The sequence below is a fragment of the Pogona vitticeps genome, chromosome 10 (assembly GCF_051106095.1).
Source record: "Pogona vitticeps strain Pit_001003342236 chromosome 10, PviZW2.1, whole genome shotgun sequence".
Classification (NCBI taxonomy): Eukaryota; Metazoa; Chordata; class Lepidosauria; order Squamata; family Agamidae; genus Pogona; species Pogona vitticeps.
Window position 1 is genome coordinate 14,840,747 of NC_135792.1, and position 21,877 is coordinate 14,862,623.

Genomic DNA, 21,877 nt, shown 5'->3' on the forward strand with positions numbered 1-21,877 from the left:
CTGAAATATTCCTCCAGGCCCAAGACAGCTGTTAGGATAAATGTGGTTTGGGGAGAAGGCAGATTTCTCATGAAAAATGAGAAGGGAGACATGTGGCACAAGAAAAATTACAGTGGTGCCCTGTATATGAAATCTTCGCTATATGAAATCTTCGCTAAGTGGGAAGTAAAAAGCCATTGGAACGCATTAAACTTCATTTAATGCGTTCCAAATCGGCCCTAAACTTCCCACTTAGAGAAGTTTCCTGGCCCCGGGCAGCCATTTTCGCGCCCTCCCCTCGCTTGCCGAGGGCGCGAAAACACAGCGCGGGGCCATTTCGGGTCCTCCCGCGCCCATTTTGGAGCCGCCGATCAGCTGATCGGCGGCTCCAAAATGGCCGCCGGACGCCCCAATCGTCGCAGAGCGAGGTGCGGCGATTGGGTGTTCCGTATAGCGATCCCGAAAAAGGGGATCGCTATACGGATTCGTCGTTATACGGTGCGCTCGCTAAGCGAGGCACCACTGTAACTTGAAATGAATGTATGGCCCTGCATTTTGAGAGGGAAGATTTAGATCCCTTGATATTTTTGAGCCTACTTGAAGCCAATAGGACCACCTTCCCTTCTGAGGTTACATTGTCTGTGCATTTTTATTGTGACATTCCACAAGGACTAGGAACCTGTGCATGGCCTCAGATGCTGAATTCTGGCAGTTCCCATTGGCTAGAGCCAGTTTAGCCAATGGCAGGGAGCTGCAGTTCAACATCTAGGGCTGTCTGTTGTCCATAGACAGCACCAAGAACAAATGTCAGAGGTGTTTTCTTTTAGCATCTGTTATTTACTTCTCCTCATGTTTTCCCACAAAGTTTCCTTCTTCCTGCCAGTTCTAGGATGGTTCCTTATCTGATTGGAGCTTTGAAGCAACTAGTTAAAAGCGTGAGTTAATTAATTATCTTTTCCTTTTCAGTGATTAAGTAATAAATTGATAAGACATGAAGCAAAACAAAAACAAAGGGACAAATGTTGCTAATTGCTATCTTTTAATGTGAGCTTTTGACAATCAAGTTTGCTTCCTCAGACAAAAGAATGAGACTACAGTGGTGCCCCACTAGACGCTTACCCCGCATGACGTCGAAATCGCTTAACGATGACATTTTTGCGATTGATGGTTCCAATGGGGTTTTTTCGCATTATGTTGATTAGAAGCCTGTTTCGCGAACCGTTTGTTCGCTATACAATGATTTTTCCGGTTCCGCAAAATGGCTTCCCTCCCTTCGCAAAATGGCTGCTTTCCGGACCCCTGCTTCAGAAGACAGTGATTTTAAAGAGATCGGCGGTTCTCTGTGGGCAGTCTTCGCTGGACGATGAGGTATTTCCCCATTGGAACGCATTGACCGGTTTTCAGTGCATTCCAGTGGGTTTTTTTCACTTGACGACGATTTCACTTAACAGCGATTTTCCTGGAATGGATTATCATCGTCAAGCGGGGCACCACTGTATATGACCGCCATATTTATACTTGGCCCCATCACCATATGTATGTTTTATAAAACATAGAATATAATAAATGGCACTATGATTGTAACAAAAGGATGGTTCAACTGTCACTTGAGTTCTCCTTTGCCACGGGTCAGTCTGCTGTATCATTTTGTATTTCCTCTTTCCTCATTTCAAATAGCTGGTCCTTTTTTAATTGTGTGAATGCCAAATAGTTTGCAAAGAATCAATTGTGGTGTAGTAGAAAACAAAAGTAGGAAGAAGCTAAGCACATTTTACCTTGTGCTAGTATCACTTGAGGTAATTTTATGGAAAGTCACTTGAAAATCACAAGTATTTATGCAAATCAAGTATGGGTTACACAGATTTTACACAACATAAAATATAGAATTTCACTTTCCTGGTGAAGAATTGTGTTTTTTGTGGCAACAATGTTTTTTTGTGTATTATAATTTTCTCTGTTTGTATCTTGTTTGTGAAAGCGAGAGAGATGGGAAGAGACCAAATACGGGTTTGATAAATGGCAGAGTAAAAACCCTTACCTTACACATCTTCCTGCTGAAACAGTTTTCATCCCAGCACTTCTATAAGCATAATCTGTAAATTCTGTTAATTTTGGCTGTTTTACAGAACTGTGCAATTAGAGGAAATATGCATAATTACATTTTTTAAATTTAATTGATGAAGCTTTCTTGTATAGATGCCTAGGCTGCTCAGTTTTTTTAAAAAAGTCATTTTGAAATGTGGCCTGCCTGCATGAAAGTGGAGAACATTTCCAGCAAGGATGTAGCCTTTCATTACTTTGGCCTACAACTTCCATCAGCTCTGTTCAGTGTGACCACTGGTCAGAGAACATGGGAGGTATGAGCCAAAACAGCTCAAGAGCCACTGATTTATAGACTGTCATTCATCTGAAGTTTACTGTATTTTTCATTCCATAAGATGCACTTCCCCCCCCAAAAAAAGTGGGAGGGGGGAGTATCTGCATCTTATGGAGTGAATACTGTAAAACAGCACTCCCCAGGGCCCAGCGGGGGGATAGTGGTGGGAGCCTCGGAAGGGTCCAAGAGTGCCTTCCAGGACCCTTCAGAGGCTCCCCTGCGGGGCCAGCGAGGGCAAAATTGCGAGCTTCCAGGACCCTTCGGAGGCTTGGAAAGCCTCAGAAGGATCCTGGAAGCTGGCGATTTCACCCCTGCTGGCCCTGCGGGGGGGGGGGGAGCTTCCAAAGGGTCCTGGAAGGCAGTCTCGGACCCTTCCGAGACTCCCTCCACCCCTGCAGGCCCAGCAGGCCGAAATTGGCAGAATATTTTTTTCCTGTTTTCCTCCCCTAAAAATGAGATGTGTCTTATGGACAGGTGCGTCTTATGGAGCGAAAAATACGGTATATTGTCAGCAGCAGCATCTCTGTTTCAAAAAACAAAACAAAACTCACCAATCCCAAATAGGTAGCTGCCTTATACCTGGTCAGGCTGTTTGCCCACCTGGCTTGAGAGTGAAGAAACTCTGGGCCATTAATTTGAGCCCACAAACCTTTTCAGTCCCTTCAGAAGGAATAGGAAATGACTGACTGTGAGATTGCTTCTGGTTTCAAAACCAACCAACCAAAACCCAATTCAGACACAAGCAAACTGGTTGATTTTTTTGCTTTTTTAACATAAAGGCTGGTGGACACAACATGCGCTCTGGAGATGTAATTCCCCTATTTTTAACACACTTTCATTTTTTGGAGGGGGGATTTTTCCCCTGGGGGGTGGGGGATGTTCCAGGGGCCACAAATATAGCCTTATGGTTCCCATCATTGACATAGCCTGTTACTGTCTACTTTGATGAGCTATGTCTCTCCCAGAGTTTCTACTTTCAAATGCTACCATAACTTGTAATCCATTCAGCTGGCTGTGTGAGGGACTGAATGTTGAACCTGCTATTATCTAGTCATTTGGAGGTCATTCTGTGGTTGCCCATAATTGAGGTAAATTTTCCCATCTTTAGAGCTGGTGAGAGTTTACCATTCCATGTGTTCCTATTGACTTTTATTGGCTGAGTGTCCTTCAAATGCAGTAAGAGTGCCAGATTGGAAAGATCGTGCCATCTTTGAGAAAGTTTTACTGGGAATTGGAGTTAGGCTGGTTTACATGGAATATGGGCACTCATCTTAGACAGAGATGGCAATTGTATAGTCCTCTAAGGGTTGTTGGACTGCATTTCCCACTAGCTCTAACCAGCATAGCCACTGATAATGTATGTTGGGAATTACAGTCCAGCATTAATTGGTGGGTGGGCAGGTGTGTAAAAAACATAGAGGGCCAAATATTTCATTTCCTGTTGCTGCTTCGAAGGGATATTGTAATGTGTTTCTTCTCTGTGTGTAATTTTGTATTTAGGGAGAGAGGAATCCTGATCTTAATGTCAGTTTTCAGATATCAGTACCCTGAAACCATTTTGTTTGTACTGACCTTATAAACTCACATTTGAAATCCACTTTTTCCAGTTCTTCTATTTGCAGTTAACTTCTCTGACTATATCAAAAGCTACAGACATTTTCAATAATGCTAAAAAAGCTTCCCAACTTCCAATGCCCAATGATATTGTCACTGAAGGTGTGGTGGTTCAGTGGTAGTACCAGGTTCAGTCCTGGCATCTTCAGGTAGGGCTAGAAAAGAATATGGCTAAAACCTAGGAAGCCACTGACAATACCTAACAATAATAATTGGGTAGATGGATCAAGAGTCTGATGCCTCAGAACCTGAAATGAGGGAAAAGAAAACTTACAGGTTTGGAAATTAATTATTTCCATCTAGTGTAACTCCACAATAGGATTTTGCCCAAAGGGTGATACAGAAGAAAGCTTATGCGATAAAACACATAGTAAGTACAGTGGTGCCCCGCTTGATGACGATAATCCGTTCCAGGAAAATCGCTGTTAAGGGATATCGCCGTCAAGTGAAAAAAAACCCTATTGGAATGCATTGAAAACTGATCAGTGCATTCCAATAGGGAAATACCTCATCATCCAGCGAAGATTGCCCATAGAGAACCGCTGATCAGCTGTTAGAAATCGCTCTAATATGAAGCTTCCCTCCGGAAAGCAGCCATTTTGAGAAGGGAGGGAAGCCATTTTGCGGAGCCGGAAAAATAGTCCTTAAGCGAACAAATGGTTCGCGAAGCAGGCTCCTGATCAATGTGAAGTGAAAAAAAACCCCATTAGAACCATCGTTTTGCGATCGCAAAAAACTCATCATTAAGCGATTTCAACATCATGCGGGGTAAGTGTATAGCGGGGCACCACTGTAGTCTTTAAGGCAACATGGGACTTCTTCCTGCTGTTATATTTTGTTGCAAGAGACTAATGCAGCTACTACCTGGAAGTAAACAAACAAACAAACAAATAATAGATCTGAAATCTCTAAGTCTGGTTAGCTTATTCCTTCTCCGAAATAAATGACAACTGTTTTTACGTACATATCTTTATGTTTACATGCACACATGGAGGTATATAATTTTTTCTGCTTGGGTGAAAAATATGATTGGGATGATTTAAATCCCACATACTGTAGTTAGGACTGCGCTGGTCAGATCTGCTGGTAGGGTATAGGGAGGGGCAGAAAAAAATGCTACATGTATGCAGTATTTGGACAGTTAATGGAAACAGCACTATGTGAGGCAACCCCAGCTATGTCACCAATTGCCTGTGGACCACGTGATGGATATGTAGTGTTTCATCCTCAAAAGGCATATGATAGACTTCTCTGCTATAATTGTGATGGATGTCAGGAGGGAAAAAAAACAGGACTTTTTAAAAATGTGAGAATGTTGGAATGCAGCAGGATGGCAGCAGAATCATTGCGAGACTCAAAAATAACCGAGCAAAGGGATTGCCAAATACAAATTAATCTTATACTTCTATTAGGCCAAATCAAAGGCCATAAAATGATCCCGCTTTTGAGACCTCTAACTCTGTAAAAGTAAAAAAGCAGGGTGCAATTTTATAATAAGCTCAAGAGGTAGAAATAGAAGGGGTGGAGGAAAGCTGCCTAGATGCATATGGTCAGTCCCAGTGTGGAAAAAAGTCACACTGCCTCACAAGGAGTTCAGACACTTGGTAGGAAATGTGGAAAAACAGCCACATCACAGTGACTCAAGGCAAAACTGGGAATGAAATCCTGGGTCTTAGTCATGCTGCCTCTCTGGCTTCAGTTTGGCTTCTCTCATGTTTTGCTGCTCTTTGCTTTTAGTAAAAGAGGTGTGGGGGTACTAGGGCGTTCACTATCTGTCTGCCTTCTGCTTGACCCTTAAGTTGGCCACTGCTGAAGGTTGCAGTATTAAAGCTTCCTAACTGTCGTCCTTAGAAAGTAACTCTTCAAGATCTGGTTTCCAGTGGTTAGCCAAAATCCTGTTGCTCAGTGTAGTAAATTGTACTACTGTTGTTGCTCTTGCATGCTGTAAAATCAGAGACAACAAATACAGTGGACCCTCTACTTACGGAATTAATCCGTATTGGAACAGTGGCTGCAGGTCGAAAAGTCTGTAGGTCGAATCTCCATTGACCTACAATGCATTGAAAACTGATTAATGCCGTAACCGGCCATTTTTGTTCCATTTTTGCTCCATTTTTGTTTTTTTCTGGTGTCTGTATGTTGATTCTCCAGCTGCAAGCCAAACCTAAATTTTGCGGCCAGAGAAGTCTGTAACTTGAAAAGTCTGTAAGTCAAGCCGTCTGTAAGTCGAGGGTCCACTGTAGCAACTCTAGTAGGGCTTTCAATGTAAGATATTTAAGGAGTGGTTATACTAGTTCCAGTCTCCCACTGAGTTTCCATGGCTGAGCGGGGTTTCAAACCCTGGTCTCCAGAGTGCTAGTCCATCACTCTATCCATTACACCAAATTGGGTATCTTCACTAGAGCAGTTCCATTGAATTAATAGGGATTTGCTGAGACACCTTCTCTGCAGTTTTCATTGATTCAAATGGGCTAACTGTGGATTACTTCAGCATAGTTAATCACAGTTAGAGTACACCATTTAAACAAGAGAGATGATTCACAAAATTGCCATTGATTCAGGGGTCCTATTCTAATTGATTTACTACATTGAGCAACAGGATTTTGGCCGCTGTTGTAGCCGCTGGAATGCAGTGCATTAGTGTTGCCGTTTGCAAGTTGGTTCTCTCTGCCCTGTCCTTAAAAAAGGGCCAAAAGGACTGTGTTTGGAAAGTAAGTGCTCTTTGATAGTGGAATGGGCTGCCTCCCCATGTGGTGGACTCTACTTCATTGGATGTTTTTAAACAAAGGGTGTATGGCCACCTGTCAGCGATGCTTTAGCTATGGTTTTCCTGCTTTGGGGTCCTTTCTAGCTTTATAATTATAAGACTTTTAAAATTTCTCCACATGCATTTTAAAATTACACTAAAAACTGGGATCTGAGCCATTTGCAAGCAAGTCCTCAGCCATGCAGAAAACAACATAGTTTTTTTCAACAAATGGGGTGAAAATGGGTCAGGTGGTTTTCTGGCTCTTGTTTTTGAGGCCAGGGGCAGCTTGGTAAATAGGTTCTGGAGTAGCCAGCATTTCATTTTTCCCCACCAGTACCAGTAAAACTGTGCTGTGTATACTGTATTCGTGGTTGCAAACATCTCAGCCTTTGTCTCTGTCTATTTATATCCATTTGTTACTGGGCTGTTCCTGAAACAAAGAGTGCCACTTCTTTGAGCATAAGAACCTTCTTTCTGCTGAGTCAGAGCATTGGTCTGTCCAGCCAAGAATGGACTGCTCTCTTTGGCAGAGACGCTCCATGTTCGTGGGGAGAGGGCCTTGCCAGGAGCAGCCCCTTAATCGTTTTAACTGCAGGTGAGATCTGTGGGTTTCTGCATGGAAGAACCCTCTTTCACCCTTGTTTACCTCTAAACAGTGTGTTTCAGATTCTTTCCATGAGATGTTTTTTTCTTTCTTAAATCTCCAATCATATTTTTCATACAATCCTGCCTCCTGTCTTAAGGTAAACATGTTCTGGGAAAGAAAGCACAATTCACTAGCACCCGCGGGCTTCTCATTCTTTCTCTCAGCCTCCCCTGCTGAGGCTGAGTGTTGTTTTGAGGTTGAAGTGGAGAGAAGGTGATGTACACCACGGTAATCTCCTTGGCGGAAAGGTGGGATATAAATGTAGAAAATAAATACATGTTCATTTCTGATGTCAGTTTTCAGTAAAGAAAAGTGCACCACAGAAAGGTGTCAAGAGAACAAATATTTTTCAAGAGCTTTAAGCAAGTGAACCAAGTTACATTAAGCAGTTCAGGAGCTCACACACACGTTCTCTAATAATCCCGTCCCGGGGTTCCTAACCAATGTGGAATAGAGGTCAAATTCTTTGCTCAGCAGAAACACAGCAGTCAGCCAGATTCTGACAAAAGAAAAACCCTCCCGATGAATCTTCCAAAAGGAAGCTTGGCCACCCTGGTAGTGCAGAAACTCTCATGCAGCACAAAAATGCCAGGGTCTCCCCCACATTGTTCACCAAGTCAGAGGGGTTTGAGGAGGGTGCTGGGTTGCCAAAGCTGAAAGAAAGGACTGCGTTCGCATGCAGCAGCGTCTGGATAAACGGTTGTGTTGCACGCCCAGGGGCTTTGAAGGAGATGGGGATCCACCTTAAAATAGCCTCTCAGGGTTACAGCGTCACACCAGAGTGGCAGCACTCTCTGGTCTCCTTATCGTATGTATGGGGGCGGCGGGGGGGGGGAATAATGTAGGAAGGGGGCGCTTTCCTTTGGTTTCCTGCCTCAATCACATGGCTTCAGATGGTTTCCATGGCAAAGGCAAGAGAGGAGGGGGGTAGGTGCTCCTGAGCGAGCGAGCACATTTAAGACTTCAGTGTTTTCACTCTGTCCACGGGAGTGGAACAAAGGAAGCACAACAAGCTGGACTCGCCGTCTCCCCCTGCTTGCTCCGCCTGGGCACCTGGACATGTAAGTTCCCAGAAGAGCTCCCAGAATCATTTTTTGACTATCAGTATTTAAAAGACTGGGGAGGTCATTCTGGGAGAATGGAGTTGTGCTTCCTTTTTTCTTGCTTTGTACTGGATCAGTATATATTTACAGTATTTGTAGCTGGGAAGGCTGCAACACAGTCTCTGGCTATGTACTTCAGTGCCGAGAAGGGGTTCTGCTCTGAAGAGAAAGATCCCCAGGCCTTGGGAGGAGGATCTTAGCTATGCTGGCTTTATTTTGTAAGATAATTGACTGGTTAGGGATGAAAAGCTTTGTTGTGTGGACCTATCTCAGAGGGAGTCGATTTTTCATCTGCTTGCTTGCTGACTTCCAGAATAAAGGCATAAGAGGCTGCTTGAGGAATATCTCCAGGAGGCAAAGGAACTCAGTCTTTGTTTTAAAGTCAACATTTTGTATCCAATTGAATTTTAAAAACAGTTTGATCTCCATCCCAGTAATTGTCTGCTCTCTGCTCTCACCAGTACCTTCAGACTCGTTTCTGCATTGCTGTCAGCATGATTTTAAAAATCATTTAAAAACTCAGAATCACCACCACCGTAGAACTGCAGAGCTGGAAGGGACCCTATGGAACAACACGTCCAGCCCCTGTCAAGCAGGGACAATGGGGGGTCCCAACCGCTGGCTTTGCAGCCAGAGACTTAAACCACTAAACTATCCAGCAGTTCTGCAGTTTGATACATTCATGCTTCCCTAATTTTTGTTGTTTTACTTGCTGACATGGTGGCGGAAAAATTCTTTCTCTTTTATGTGTTAATGGGAGAAAGGTGGATTCGAATCATGTGACTACTTCTCCAAAAATGTCCTATCTTTTTTTGTTCTCCTTCTTTTTGTCTTCTGTCAACGACAATGAACATTCTCTCTTGTCAATGGCTTTAATGTAGGGTATTGATCTCAGGTATCTTTGCTTGGCCTTCCTTCAGTGAGGTTTGTTGCTGAAGAGTTTGTGTTGATCCGAAATCACCTTCCAAGTCTATAGCCATATTCAAATGTCATGCTGTATCCTAGTTTAGTATGACACAAATGAGGCCAGGCAACGTGATGGTTCGCACTCTCTTCTGTTTAATCACAGCTTGTTGTATTGTCCAGACTGACAAATTATGGTTAATTTTATTAGCGGTTTGTTGGAAACGCCACATTAAAAACCAGGGACTTTCATGTCACAGCAAACTGTTTAGTATGGCATTCAGTGTGGTCTGTGCTGTGTCCAGCTGACTCACAAGCTAGCCCTAAGGTATACCTCATATAGTAGATTCTCTCAATATCTACAGTGGTTTCATGGGCTGTACCATTTTAGACTGCAGGTGATAGAACATAATTTTCAATGTGAAGTAGCCATGTTAATCTGTGCACGTTTACCAGACAACAAAACAAAAGCAACGAAGAAGAGGCAAAAACATTGTGGCACCTTAAAGACTAATTGAACTATTTGAATGTGAGCTTTCTTCAGACATTGGAGTAAGATTACATGACTGCCATATAGCCATGGGGCCATGTATAAGTATGACACACAGTCTAATATCTGAAGAAGTGGGCAATCCATGAAACTCACATTAAAATTAGTCTTTAAGTTAGTCTTTAAGTTGTCATAATGTGTTTGTCTCTTTTAAAGTTTTTTTCCTGATGTTTTCACTGTGAAAAATCTCTCTGTGAGCAGAAAACTAATGCTGATGGAGGGCTAGTCAGGGACTGCTCATTATGACTGTTATTTTATGTATGCAAAATTTTATGTTAGCAGGAAATCATTTCTCTTAATGGGTTGAGTTTGAAGAGTATGACCTCCGTGCGGTATAAGTGCAGGTCAAATGGGAATAGATGACCTGGTCAATCAAGCTTTGGCTTCTAAAATAATCTCTGAATTTGTGATACTTGATGTGTGCTGTTGAATTTGGGCTTAAAAGTCACATCCTGACACATTTAGGTGGTGAACAGAAGCTTCTCTGTGGCATAAACATGCCAAAGTTACTGGTCTTTCACTCATGAGGAGTTGTCAGTCTGCCTGCCAGTCACTGCATTTATTATGCTTGTCACCTGACCCCTGCTTCTCATATCCAGGCAATTCTTCGCTAATTTTTGTCAGAAATTTGCTGCTGGAAATTGACACTGCTTGAGAAAAGGTTTACCTTGGAAATATGACAAAAATTTCCCTAACAAAGTTCCTACATGTCTTCAAGGCACAAGATCTACAACACAGAAAGTTATTTTTAAAAAAGTACTCTACAAATATGGAATTTAAAAACATTTTTCTTTTGATTTTTCCCCTTAATGACTCTTGGATTACATTCACAACCTACCTTGTTATTGTGGTCTGATGGTAAAAAGGTTACATTTTCTAGCATCCTTGTGAAAACCTGTGAACCTTAAAGCAGTTGACTAAAAAAGCACTTCTTTTGTGGATCCCAAAGGCGGTAAACTCAAAAATGCCAGACAAGATAGTCATGCCTAACACTGTCAAGGTCCCTTTTTTCAGTGAAACACTGTCCAATCCTGGTCCTTTGACAAATAGACACCAGAGATTAGATCACTGGTTCTTAACCTTGGGTTACTCAGGAGTTTTGGACTGCAACTCCCAGAAGCCTTCACCACCAGCTGTCCTGACTGGGGTTTCTGGGAGTTGCAGTTCAAAAGCATCCGAGTAACAAAGGTTAAGAACCACTGGATTAGATGAACCACATGGTAGGATCATGCTCAACAATACACATGGGGACAATACAAGAAAGATTCCTGTGTTTTCTACTTAAACTGATTAAACATTATATTATTAAGATATTGATCTTCTGTACTGCTAAATGCATGCCTTCCTGTTCCATTGATTAACAAAGGCTTTTTAATAGGGCTGCTAGCTAGTTTATTGATTTTGTTGACTTTGATTAAATTAATCTGTTAATAAACTCATTGAGATACCCAGTTTAGTGTGGACTCTAGAGACCAGGGTTCAAATCTCTGCTTGGCCATGGAATCTCACAGGGAGAATAGGATTGGTAAAACCTTTCCTTAAATACCTCACTTACCTTGGAAGCCCTATTAGGTTCACTGTAAATTAGTTCCGACTTAACAGCATATAACACAAACTAATTGGGGGAAATCTATCTCCTTTTAAGTGGCAGTTTAAAGATAAAATGTGCCATTGGCAGCTTCTGTGGGACTGAAGGAGTGGGAGTTACAGGTCTAATTAAAGTCCTATGTATAGGATCAGTTTCTCTTTTTTGTTTCTGATTTGTGGAATGAATTATAAGAATTGGCTTTGCTTTGTTCTGCAGTTGGATTCTTCCTTGTCTCTCTGCCTGCCAAGATAACAGCTGTGAGGGAAGTGAAAAGTTGGTTTGCTTGAGCAAATGTCTATTTCCAGCTAAAAGTTAACCAATTCAATCCCAAATGATATGGGTCTGGTTGCAAAGGAGAGGTATCTTGATGGAAGAGTTATATTAGAAACTTTTGGGAAGGCTGTTGCCTCTTCCATAGCAATTGCTAAATGGGAAAGTGCTTTGTGTTTCCCTATATTTCACTCCACTGTCTTCTGGAGGGGAGGGGATTGAAAGAGCAAGAAACTAAATGTACTCCAGCACACATCTCTCTCTTTTTGGGGTGTGGGGGGAGGGAAGCTGGTTGGCATTATTATTTATGTTAGCCAAAATCCTGTTACTCTGGAAAAGGTACAATTGCAGAATTTCCAGCACCAGATTGCTGCTAAATGATGAGTCCTCACTTGGATTCCTCACTGTGCACCAGTTGGGTAGCTTGGCTTGTGACCAGGAGTCCCAAGTGAAGACTCATTAAGTAGCAGCAGTTTGCCACGATGACTTATGCCATTGCCCTTCCAGTAACCACAGAGGAGAGTTTTCACCTTTGACTGGTTTATAAAAAGGGTTGATCACTTTCTATGAAAAAAATAACTGAAGTCAGGGTGATTTATAATGACATAAAATCATTGTTTTAAATAGTAAAATTGAAGCATAAATCTTTCATAGCGAGGACAATTGATTCACACAGTTATTTATGTATTTAGCATGGAACAGAGAAAATATTAAGCCACATAAAGTGTACAAAACTTCAGCAGAGAAAATGAAGCAGGCAAAAAAGCCCCACCCTGCCCTTCTGCTAGTGTTCTCTGAGGTGGTAAAGCTGTGTCTATCTTGGACCCATTGCAAATGCTGATCTCAGGTGATCTAGTAGTCCCTTTGAAAAAACATTGTACACATAAAGCTAGCATATCAGAAAGAAGACTGTGTTAGCACCTTTCTTCCTGTCATACTGTAGTTCAGAAAATTAGATTTCAGGAAAAACATTTCAGTACTGTATAACCTACTTTCTGGTGTACTAGCTTTCTAAGACTAGAGATTCTCCTCCCCCCCCCCCTTGTATGGAAGAACATTGTATGTTTCAGTCCCCTTGCCCAATTTGAAGTGGAACTAAAACTGAAAAAAATATTTAGTCTTCTTTCATTGCACTTTACTTCTCCAAGATGTCTCGTAAGCCCCAAGTTGTATGACTTGGGTACAATAGATAATATTTATGAAGATTTCTTAACTTAAAACAATTCTCTTCCAAACATTGTGCCTTTTGCATAATTATGCAACAGGATTTCAGCCCCTGACAGATATGGAGAAACAGCAATTCCACATCATCAAGTATTTTAGATAATTGAACTTTGGACAACAGGGATTTATTGATCAATTTAATAATTAGAAGCAATGAGATCAATAGATGTCACAATATAGTTTTGGGGAGACACTGCAATTGAGCAAAGACTGAGAATATTTGGAACTATCTTGTGTTGAATAGAGGAGGCCATCTGTTCAGTTTTTTGGCTTCTTGAAGCCTGGGTTTAAGGATTCTGCTTATCTCCCCTCCTCCACTTTGTAGTAGACTAGGACTCAAGACCTGAGTCTGGTTCTCTGGCTCTGGTATGAAAACTCACTGGGGTGTGGGCCCAGGGGGAGTGGTAAAAACCACTGCTTAAATGCCTCACTTAAATACCTACTAGGGTTGCTGTAAGTCAATTCTGACTTAATGGCATATAACAGTGACATGAAATAATTAGGCTGCAGTCAGTTCTGGAGTCTTCCAGCAGCAAATAAAGCGAGGGCTGGCTGATAACGCAGAAAGGATTGTTGGATTCTGCCAAATGACAGCATTCTTGCTTGAAACATTGCTTCAAAGTTGTTTGTAGGTTGGGCTGAAATTGGAGGTGGTTAATTCTGGGTCCGGGATAGAAGAGCATGTGTTGGAGATGTCTAAAGCAGTAGACTACTTGTTGATACCAAGCTCTGCAGAAGGTAAAATTTCCAAGTCACGTGCTACAAAGCAGGGTGGGCAAACATCAGTGATTTTTTAAAATCAAAATGTTTTAAATAAAATTCTAAATTAAAAAATCAATTTTTAAACGTAAATCATTAAAGAGTTTCAATCATTATTTAAATAAATTTGATTTAAATCAAATCCACCCTGATACAAAGTCTGCATTCATGGATTTCCTCCCTTTTTCAAATCCATCGATGCACAGACTAAAATCTGTCTTCCTTTTGACATCTACTCCTATGATTGCATATCTGCATATATATTTTAAATTGTACTTGTTCATTAACTGCATTCCCTTATCAGCTAAAGTGTACTTAAGCAATGTTCTCCATACTGTTTTAATGTTTGCATTTTCCAATGCAAAAAATGTGCAAAGATGCACATTGTTTCAGATGCATCTTTGACTGCTCATCAGTGTGCGGACTCCAGAATGCAAATTACAGTATACAGTATCTGACCTGCAGAAAGACTGGAAAAATCCCTTTATTCCATGATAATTTAGTATGATGTTAATGAAACAGGGATGGGCAAAGTATGGACTTTCAGATGTTGTTTGTCTGCATATTCCATCAGCCCTAGCTAGTATAGTCAATAGTGAGAAATGCTGGGAGTTGCAGTCCCACAGTATCTGGAGGGCTACGTACATTTTCCTCCCCTTTCTTCCCTTCCTTGGAACTGCTCCATTGCAAAATAATGAACTGGAACAATGTTTACTGACTCCAGCTGTATATCAATGGGTAATGGATTGGTTCCCTTTTACAGTCTTGTTTGGATCTGTTCCTGGGACAGCTGGCAAGTCACAGTGCCTACTGCCAGCACTCCCAGTCCCAAAATACCAGACCAAAAAGCAGGTGCAGCCATTCAACAGGTAGAGTCCATTTTAAGGCCAGAAATTGCTGCCTGACTTTTAACCCTGGTTTGGGTCTTCTCTGCCCATTGCTGCAAATATGCAACCAACTGACAATGATAATGTTCCTCCCACCTACAATGCAAGACTTCCTAACCTCCACTCCTCTGAAATACCAGTGAATGTGTTAGACAGCCCCACCCCGGCCAGTTTGACACCTCCTAGATCCACTGGGACTACTGTTCCCATCTCCTCAACCAGCTGAATGCTAAGATACTTTGGATCTTATGTTTATTTATTAATTAAATAATTTATTTAGGGTTTTTTTTTTAACGCAGGCTGAATTTTAACTAGCAAGTATATACGTACTGTATTTATTTCAGACATTCTTAATGACTACCTTGTAAAATAAGTCTTTGTTGTTATCTCTGTCTTTTGGAATAGAAGAGAAAGAGAAAGCATGTGTCTGAGACAAGAGTTTTAAGGCCACTTAGCAGACAAGCTGAACCATGGATGGGTTCCTGACAGATATGGACATAGCATAGCTAGTAGGAATTATGTGAGGTGTAGCTTGAAAAATATCTGGAGAGTCATAGACATCCAGCCCTGGGTTAGACAGCGCTGCGGCTTCTAGCTTCATGTTCTTAACTGCTACCAGATTGGGCTGTCCAACGCAAAGCTTAGCAAAAGTAGCTTTAACCCAGCTTCATTTTAGGATTAGTTTCTTAATGGCTGACATAATTCAGTAATTCGGATAATTTGTGGGATGTATGCATTTGGATTTTGAATGCTAGTTTTTTGTTACCACTACTCCCAAATGACAGGCAAGTGCTGCGGTCATGTTTTTAAAAACAAAGAAAGAAAAAGCTGCTCTTTAATTTGCTGTTTTCCTATTCAACATGATAGCAAACACTGATGTTGTGGATATTGGAGTCCCCCCCCCAATACATTTTATTGCACCCAAATCCAAGATTTCTTGTCTTCATAAAAATCTTCCTGCAGAGCCATTGCAGTGAGCAGTTTAACTCAATTTTATGTTTTTTTGTTCTTTCCAAGCTATTAGTGGCAATTTGGCTCATGCAGCATTGCATCGTCACTTCTTTTGGCAATCAAGGATGTTGTTCTTGGCAGTGACAGTATTAATCAGTATTCAGCTAATTTTTTGAGGCCTACTAACTCCCATTGCAACCTTACAACCTTCTGCTGTGGAACAGCCTGTGATCCTTGGTTTTGACCGTTGGTTTCCCCGCAGTGCACATGCCTTTCCCACAGTGGCCACATTCAAAGCAAAGCTCTTCTGAGAGCTTCAATTTTAAGTTATCTCTAGAAATCATTATTACTGTTTTTCAAGTTTTATTTATTTTTGTAGTTCTTACTTATAAACATAAAATAAGTAGTTGATAACATTTTTTCTCCTCAGAGTTTATGGCTCTTGTAATTTTCTTTAACTATTGTGTGGACCATTGGGGGGAAAATCCCCCTTACAGACATCTACAAAAAGTGCCTTTTTCTTCTAGGGGAGTCATAAAACCTTTGCTTATAAGATCTGTTGGGAGGGAATAGGAGTGAGTCTTACAGTGGACCCTCTACTTATGGAATTAATCCTTATTGGAACGGTGGCTGCAGGTCAAAAAGTCTGTAGGTCGAGTCTCCATTGACCTACAATGCATTGAAAACCGATTAATCCCGTAACCGGCCGTTTTTGTTCCATTTTTGTTCCATTTTGTTTTTTTCTGGCCTGTAGGTCGATTCTCCGGCTGCAAGTCAAACCTAAATTTTGCGGCCAGAGAAGTCTGTAACTCAAAAAGTCTGTAAGTCAACCCGTCTGTAAGTCGAGGGCCTACTGTACCTTTTTTTAAAAGAACAGCCTTGTCTGCCTTTTCAATAATGAGTTTTGCCTCAGGCAGAATGGAAACCATTAGCAAAATGCCCCCGGGGTCCTATATGTTCTCATGACTCTCATCCCATTGGTCACGGCCATTGCATCATAGTCAATAACACCATTTCAGCAAGTTCAGCACAAGAAAGCTGACTTCATATTGCTGCCATCAACATGGAGGGACACGTAGACAAAGCCAAAGGAGAGAGCTCTGAGGATCAGCCTACAAATCAAAAGAAGAATGTTAGGGTTAAAAGTAGCCAGGCAACCATTTCTGGTCTTAACATGGAATTTGTTCATTGAAGCTGCACCTTTCTGGCTTTTTGTCTGCCATTTTGGAACTGTTTACAGTGTTTACAGCACTGGAGTTAAAAAAAATTAAAAAGGGGACAACACAGATTTCCACTTGCTTACTCACCATTGCTATCTGGGAGCTTTCCTTTAGTTTTAACTCATCATATGAAGCCTTCTCTTCAGCCCTTGGTCACTGCATCTTTGGAGCTGAGACCTCCTTTCTAGTGGCCATTGTACCTACATGGCAAGTTAGGGAGATTTGTGCTCTTAGAGCTGATCAATGTTATGCCTGTTAGTATTCAGACAAAGTAATCATCCAGCTGGCTATAAACCTCTTACCCAAAGTTACGTTGAATTTCTACCCCACGCAAAAATTATGCTGGCTGTGTTCTTTCCACCTCCTTCAGCACCAGTAGGCCCATATGCCTAACTTTCAAAGGGCATTGAGTTTATGTATACAGAGAACAATTGCATTCAGATGAATCTCCTCAATTTTTCTTTGTGTGTTTTGTATATAAAAGAGGGCGGACCATTTCTGCTGAAAGGTTTATGGGGTGGATCATAAAAGCAGTTACCCTGGCTTGCCAGCTAACCAAGATATCTCTGCCTAACACCCCTGGATGCCACTCCACCCCAGAAGTCACTGCACGTGCAGGGCATTTATATAAGGAGCATTTCTTTTTACCTAACTTGTGCACTAGGTTTGCTATTTTTTGCTGTGCCTCATGCCTCAAAATGTCATGTGACGTCTCTGCCGATTTGTAACAACAATAGAATATCTAGGGCCATGGTGGAATGCCTGTTAGGGACATTAGGCAGAGGCATCTTGGCTGGCTGGTAAGCCAGAGAATCCTCCATCAGCTTCCTACTAGAGAATGATGGGGACTTCAGCCCAAAGATTTTGCCCAGAATGGGAGCGTTGTGGGCAAAATGTTAAGAAGAAACATGGCTTTTGGTTTTTCTGGTAGCAAAGCTCTCTTGGGATATCATTTTCCCCCTCTTGCCTCAAGAGTGCTGTTCCTATTAACATTTAATGAGAACAAATAAGTTGGTATGCTGAGCAAAGAAGGCAGAACTGCAGGGTGAGATACACTGAAGTGAGTGGTTGTTCCGTTGCATTCTTCTGTCTTGGTCTCTTCGTTGAAGTGGGCCTGTTTGCTTTGGAGGTGATAGCTGTGCTCCATTGTATCCTTTTAATGTACTCTACAACAGAGGTCCCCAACCCCCGGTCTGCGGCCCGGTGCTGGTCCATAGCCTGAGCTGAACCAGGCTGTGGAGACAGACTTCCTGCCCCCCCACGTACGCACTCCCTCCCACACAGCTGATTTGCACATGCTGCGTGCGCCCGTGTGAGCACTGCACTGCCATTTGCACATGCACACGAGTGAGCAAGTGTGCATAAGTGCCGTGCCACCGTTTATGCACGCATGCACGCTCATTCGCACTCATTCGCACATGCCCATGATCTTGGGGGGGGGGGTTTGTTCCACCTTCCCCAGCTGGTCCATGGGGTGAAAAAGGTTGGGGACCCCTACCATAGGGGATTAGTTTTATGATTCAAATATGGTTCCTGTGTGAAATCAGTGCAGGAAGCAACTGTTGTTTTTGGATGCTATTGTTTGGGGAGTGCTTCATGAAACCACCTGGAGGTCTCTTGACCATTGGACCTTGATAGAAGTCATTCACGACCATTGTTGTTGAAGAGTACATAGCATGGTCTCTGGCTCCCTTGGTTGACCAGTTCTGGTGATACAGGTGAAAATACATATTCTTGGATTTTATTTTTTGACCATGCTAGGTATAGTGTTCATGATTATCCAGATATTTCAGCATCTGCAAGGGGAGCTTGTAACCATTCCCCTGCAGATGTGGGATCCTACTGTGCTTTTCTGATTCAGAAACTTTACTTCTGTAGTGCATACCCATACAAATTGCTTCCTTACCAAAATGCTGATATCAAATCACAGTCAGTTGAACACACACACCTACTCACACAAGTAGGAGAATACACTATAAGGAGCTGAAATTCCCAAAGCCTCCCAATATAATAATACAGGCACATTCAGATTAACACCTCTGGAGTAAAATATTAATGATGTTGTACTCCCTGTCACCTCAAAAGATGATGCATGTGATTGTGGAATTCATAGAATCATAAAATAATTGAGTTGGAAGGAGTGTATAAGGCCGTGCGGGTCCAACCCCCTGCTCGATGATGCAATCCAAATCAAAGCAGATCTGACACACAGTTGTCCAATTTTCTCTTGAATGCCTCCAATATGGGAGCACTCACCACCTGTCAAGGTCATTGGTTCCATTGCTGTACTGCTCTAACAGTTAAAGTTTTTCTTTATATTCAGCCTAAATCCGGCTTCCTGTAGTTTGAGCCTATGATTACGTGTCCTGCAGTCTGGAATGATCAAGAACAGATCATGCCTCTCCTCTGCATGACTAATTTTCAAGTATTTGAAAAGTTCTATCACATCTCCCTTCTGTCCCCTTTTCTCAAGGCTAAACATGTTCAGCTTCTTCAGTATTTCCTCATAGGGCTCATTTCCAGTCCCCTGATCATCCTCAGGGGAGTAGAAACCATCATCCTGGACATGACTACAACAGAACTCTTCAAAATGTTGAAAGAGAGAAAACACCTTGTGTTGTGGGAGAAGAGTGAGCAGAGTGAAAGTCTGAATTAGCCCCAGAATAGACCTGCAAGGGAAAAAGCTGGGTGGGAGAGAAAAGAAACAGAAGACAAAGGGGAATTGTTGGGCATTCAAGAAGAGGGAAAAAAGAATCATGACAGCTGAGTGGAGAGGAAGGCTGGGTCCCTGAATGAGTCCATGGGTGGACCTCCAGTGTTTAATCCTCCTGCTTTGCAGATTCTTTACCATCAGAATTCACTGTGCCACAATGAGTTATGTTACATTTGCTACATTCATAGACATGTGAACCATTAGGTGCTCAGAGGCAGCCACTTCCCTCAGGCAGCAGATTTTGCGGTGCCAGTGTATGGATCCACATCAATTTTAATGTACGCTCATCTCCAAATTATTGCCCATCTCAGTTTCCTCAATTGTGGCACTGGCATGAGAGTTTGGACTGTACACTTCTTTGAAGTGCATATTTTCTCCCCACATGTACTCTGCAGGGAGCTGTTCATGGAGTGCTCATGGTGTTGATGATGAAGATGAGGCTTGCCAGGTCTCAGAGAATGAGTTGCAGTGCCAGGAAGTGGCTGTGCTTCCCTGAATCTCTCCAGGCCAGGCAGACAAATGTCAGGAGCAGTGGTGGAAGGGAAGGAGCAAGTCTCGTTTATTGTTACAGGGTGGGCATAGTGTTTGGGTACACAACTCCAACCCTCTCTGAATGGCACCAGGGCTCACTGGCATGTGTTGGGTGCATAATATGTTTAAGAAGTCGTATAGGGGACCAAAGGTGCCTCTCCCACTCCTTCACACCTGCAGCAGACACATTACGTTTCCACTGTTGAAGAGGCTCCTGCCTCTTGTGACATCACAAGACCCCACACCATGACCTCACAGAGACCCATCCCAGGCATTGGGCCCCAGACATAATGAGGGGATGGGGAAGACGCTCCCATGAAAGCCCCTGACAAACAAGGCACTTCAAAATCATTCCAAAAAAATATTTTTATTGGCTTTTGAAAAGAGCCTAAATGGGTATCCCAGTCCTCAGTGGAGACAGCCCAGCTCAGCTCCAGCAGGACGCCTGCCTTCTGGTCCCTCGCATCACTCCGGGGAAGACGACGCTTCTGGTCCTGCAAGAGAAAAAGAGAGAAAAACAACTAAGGGGTGAGCTCGTCCACTGCCATCAACCGGCTTCAACCCAGGCGTATCCACCGACCAATGTTCTGGCAGCTTCATCTCAAAGGTCCGCCTGCCAGCATCCACTGGCTTCCACCGGGAATATTCACCTGTTCATCTCTTCCACTCAGCTTCTGAAGCCAGCCTCTGCCAGCTCCCGAATACTTGGGTCACACACACACCCTGGCGACATCCCCATGGAACGCCAGCCAGCCCATTCACACACATTCACACACACACACCAGCCAGCCCCCCTGACACACACACACACACGTTCACTCCCCCTCTGACACACGCCCAGGCTTCCATCCACCAATATCCCCACAGCTTCTGCCAGCTGGTTTATGGCTAACATCCACCGGCTTCATCCACCAATCTCTGCCGGCCTCTGCCTTGTGGCCTCAGCCAGCTTCCGCTGGCAGATTCCACCAGCTTCTGTCTGCCAACCTCCACCAACTTCCCCCCGGTCCATCGCTGACATCAGCCAGCTTCAAGCCACCGATCTCCACCAGCCTTGTTAACTCGCAAACCCACTTAGCAAGTTCAGAACTTGCCTTGGGCAGAAGGGCTGGGTCCCCTGCAGCCGCAGCCGCCACTCTCTCTGCCGGGCTGCTCTCTGGCCAGTGGCCTCCCATCTGGTCTCCTGCCCTGTCCAGCAAGCCCCTTTAATCTACTAGCAGAGAGGTGGGGCCCCTGTGAGGCCACAAAGACCCAGGAGAGTGAGGTTGGGTTCCCAAGGCAGCAGCACCCTCCGGATTGGCAGTCCTGAAGATGATGTCAGCAGTCCCTTTTATCATGTGATTTACCCACAGAAGCTTGCATTTTATACGATTTTTAAATATATATTTTTATTAGTAGCCTATAAATGTATCTCCTGTCACCAATCCCTCTGATTGTTAAATCTCCCCATGTTGACCTTCTGACAGGATTCTAGGCTGGTGCTCCAAAAAGTCATCTTCCAGCACCTGCATGAAAAGGAAGTTTCCTAAGCTCTGAGCTAGGGGGAAAAATGAAAGTAATAATTGAATAAGGATGGGCACAGTAACACAATGCAGCCTTTGGCCCTTTTGGGGAGTCTCACTCTGCCTGTTTTTGGACTTTTTTTCTTGTCCTTGCCATGAAAAAGACAGCATAAGGAGCCAATTAAAAAAAGACCTAAGTGTTTGAAACACATACCAGTATTTTAACACCATCCCTGCACTATCAAACATGCAGCTGTTTTTCAAAGATGCCCCCAGCCTTTGGAACTCCTTCCCACAGGAAGCCAGACTTG

The 21,877-nt window shown here is 42.9% G+C and overlaps 1 protein-coding gene across 6 annotated transcripts in view; it reads left to right on the top strand.

Moving 5' to 3' along the window:
* Positions 1–21,877, top strand: part of RIPOR1 (RHO family interacting cell polarization regulator 1) — a 156,880-nt gene that overhangs the window by 26,351 nt on the left and 108,652 nt on the right. For 2 of the 6 annotated variants that reach the window (XM_078380365.1, XM_020811467.3), the window contains exon 1: positions 8,143–8,426. The exons of the other annotated variants lie outside the window; for them this stretch is intronic. The gene's annotated coding sequence lies outside the window, so the exon portion shown is untranslated. Of the gene's footprint in view, positions 1–8,142; positions 8,427–21,877 lie in introns of those variants that run through there. 6 annotated transcript variants of the gene reach the window in all.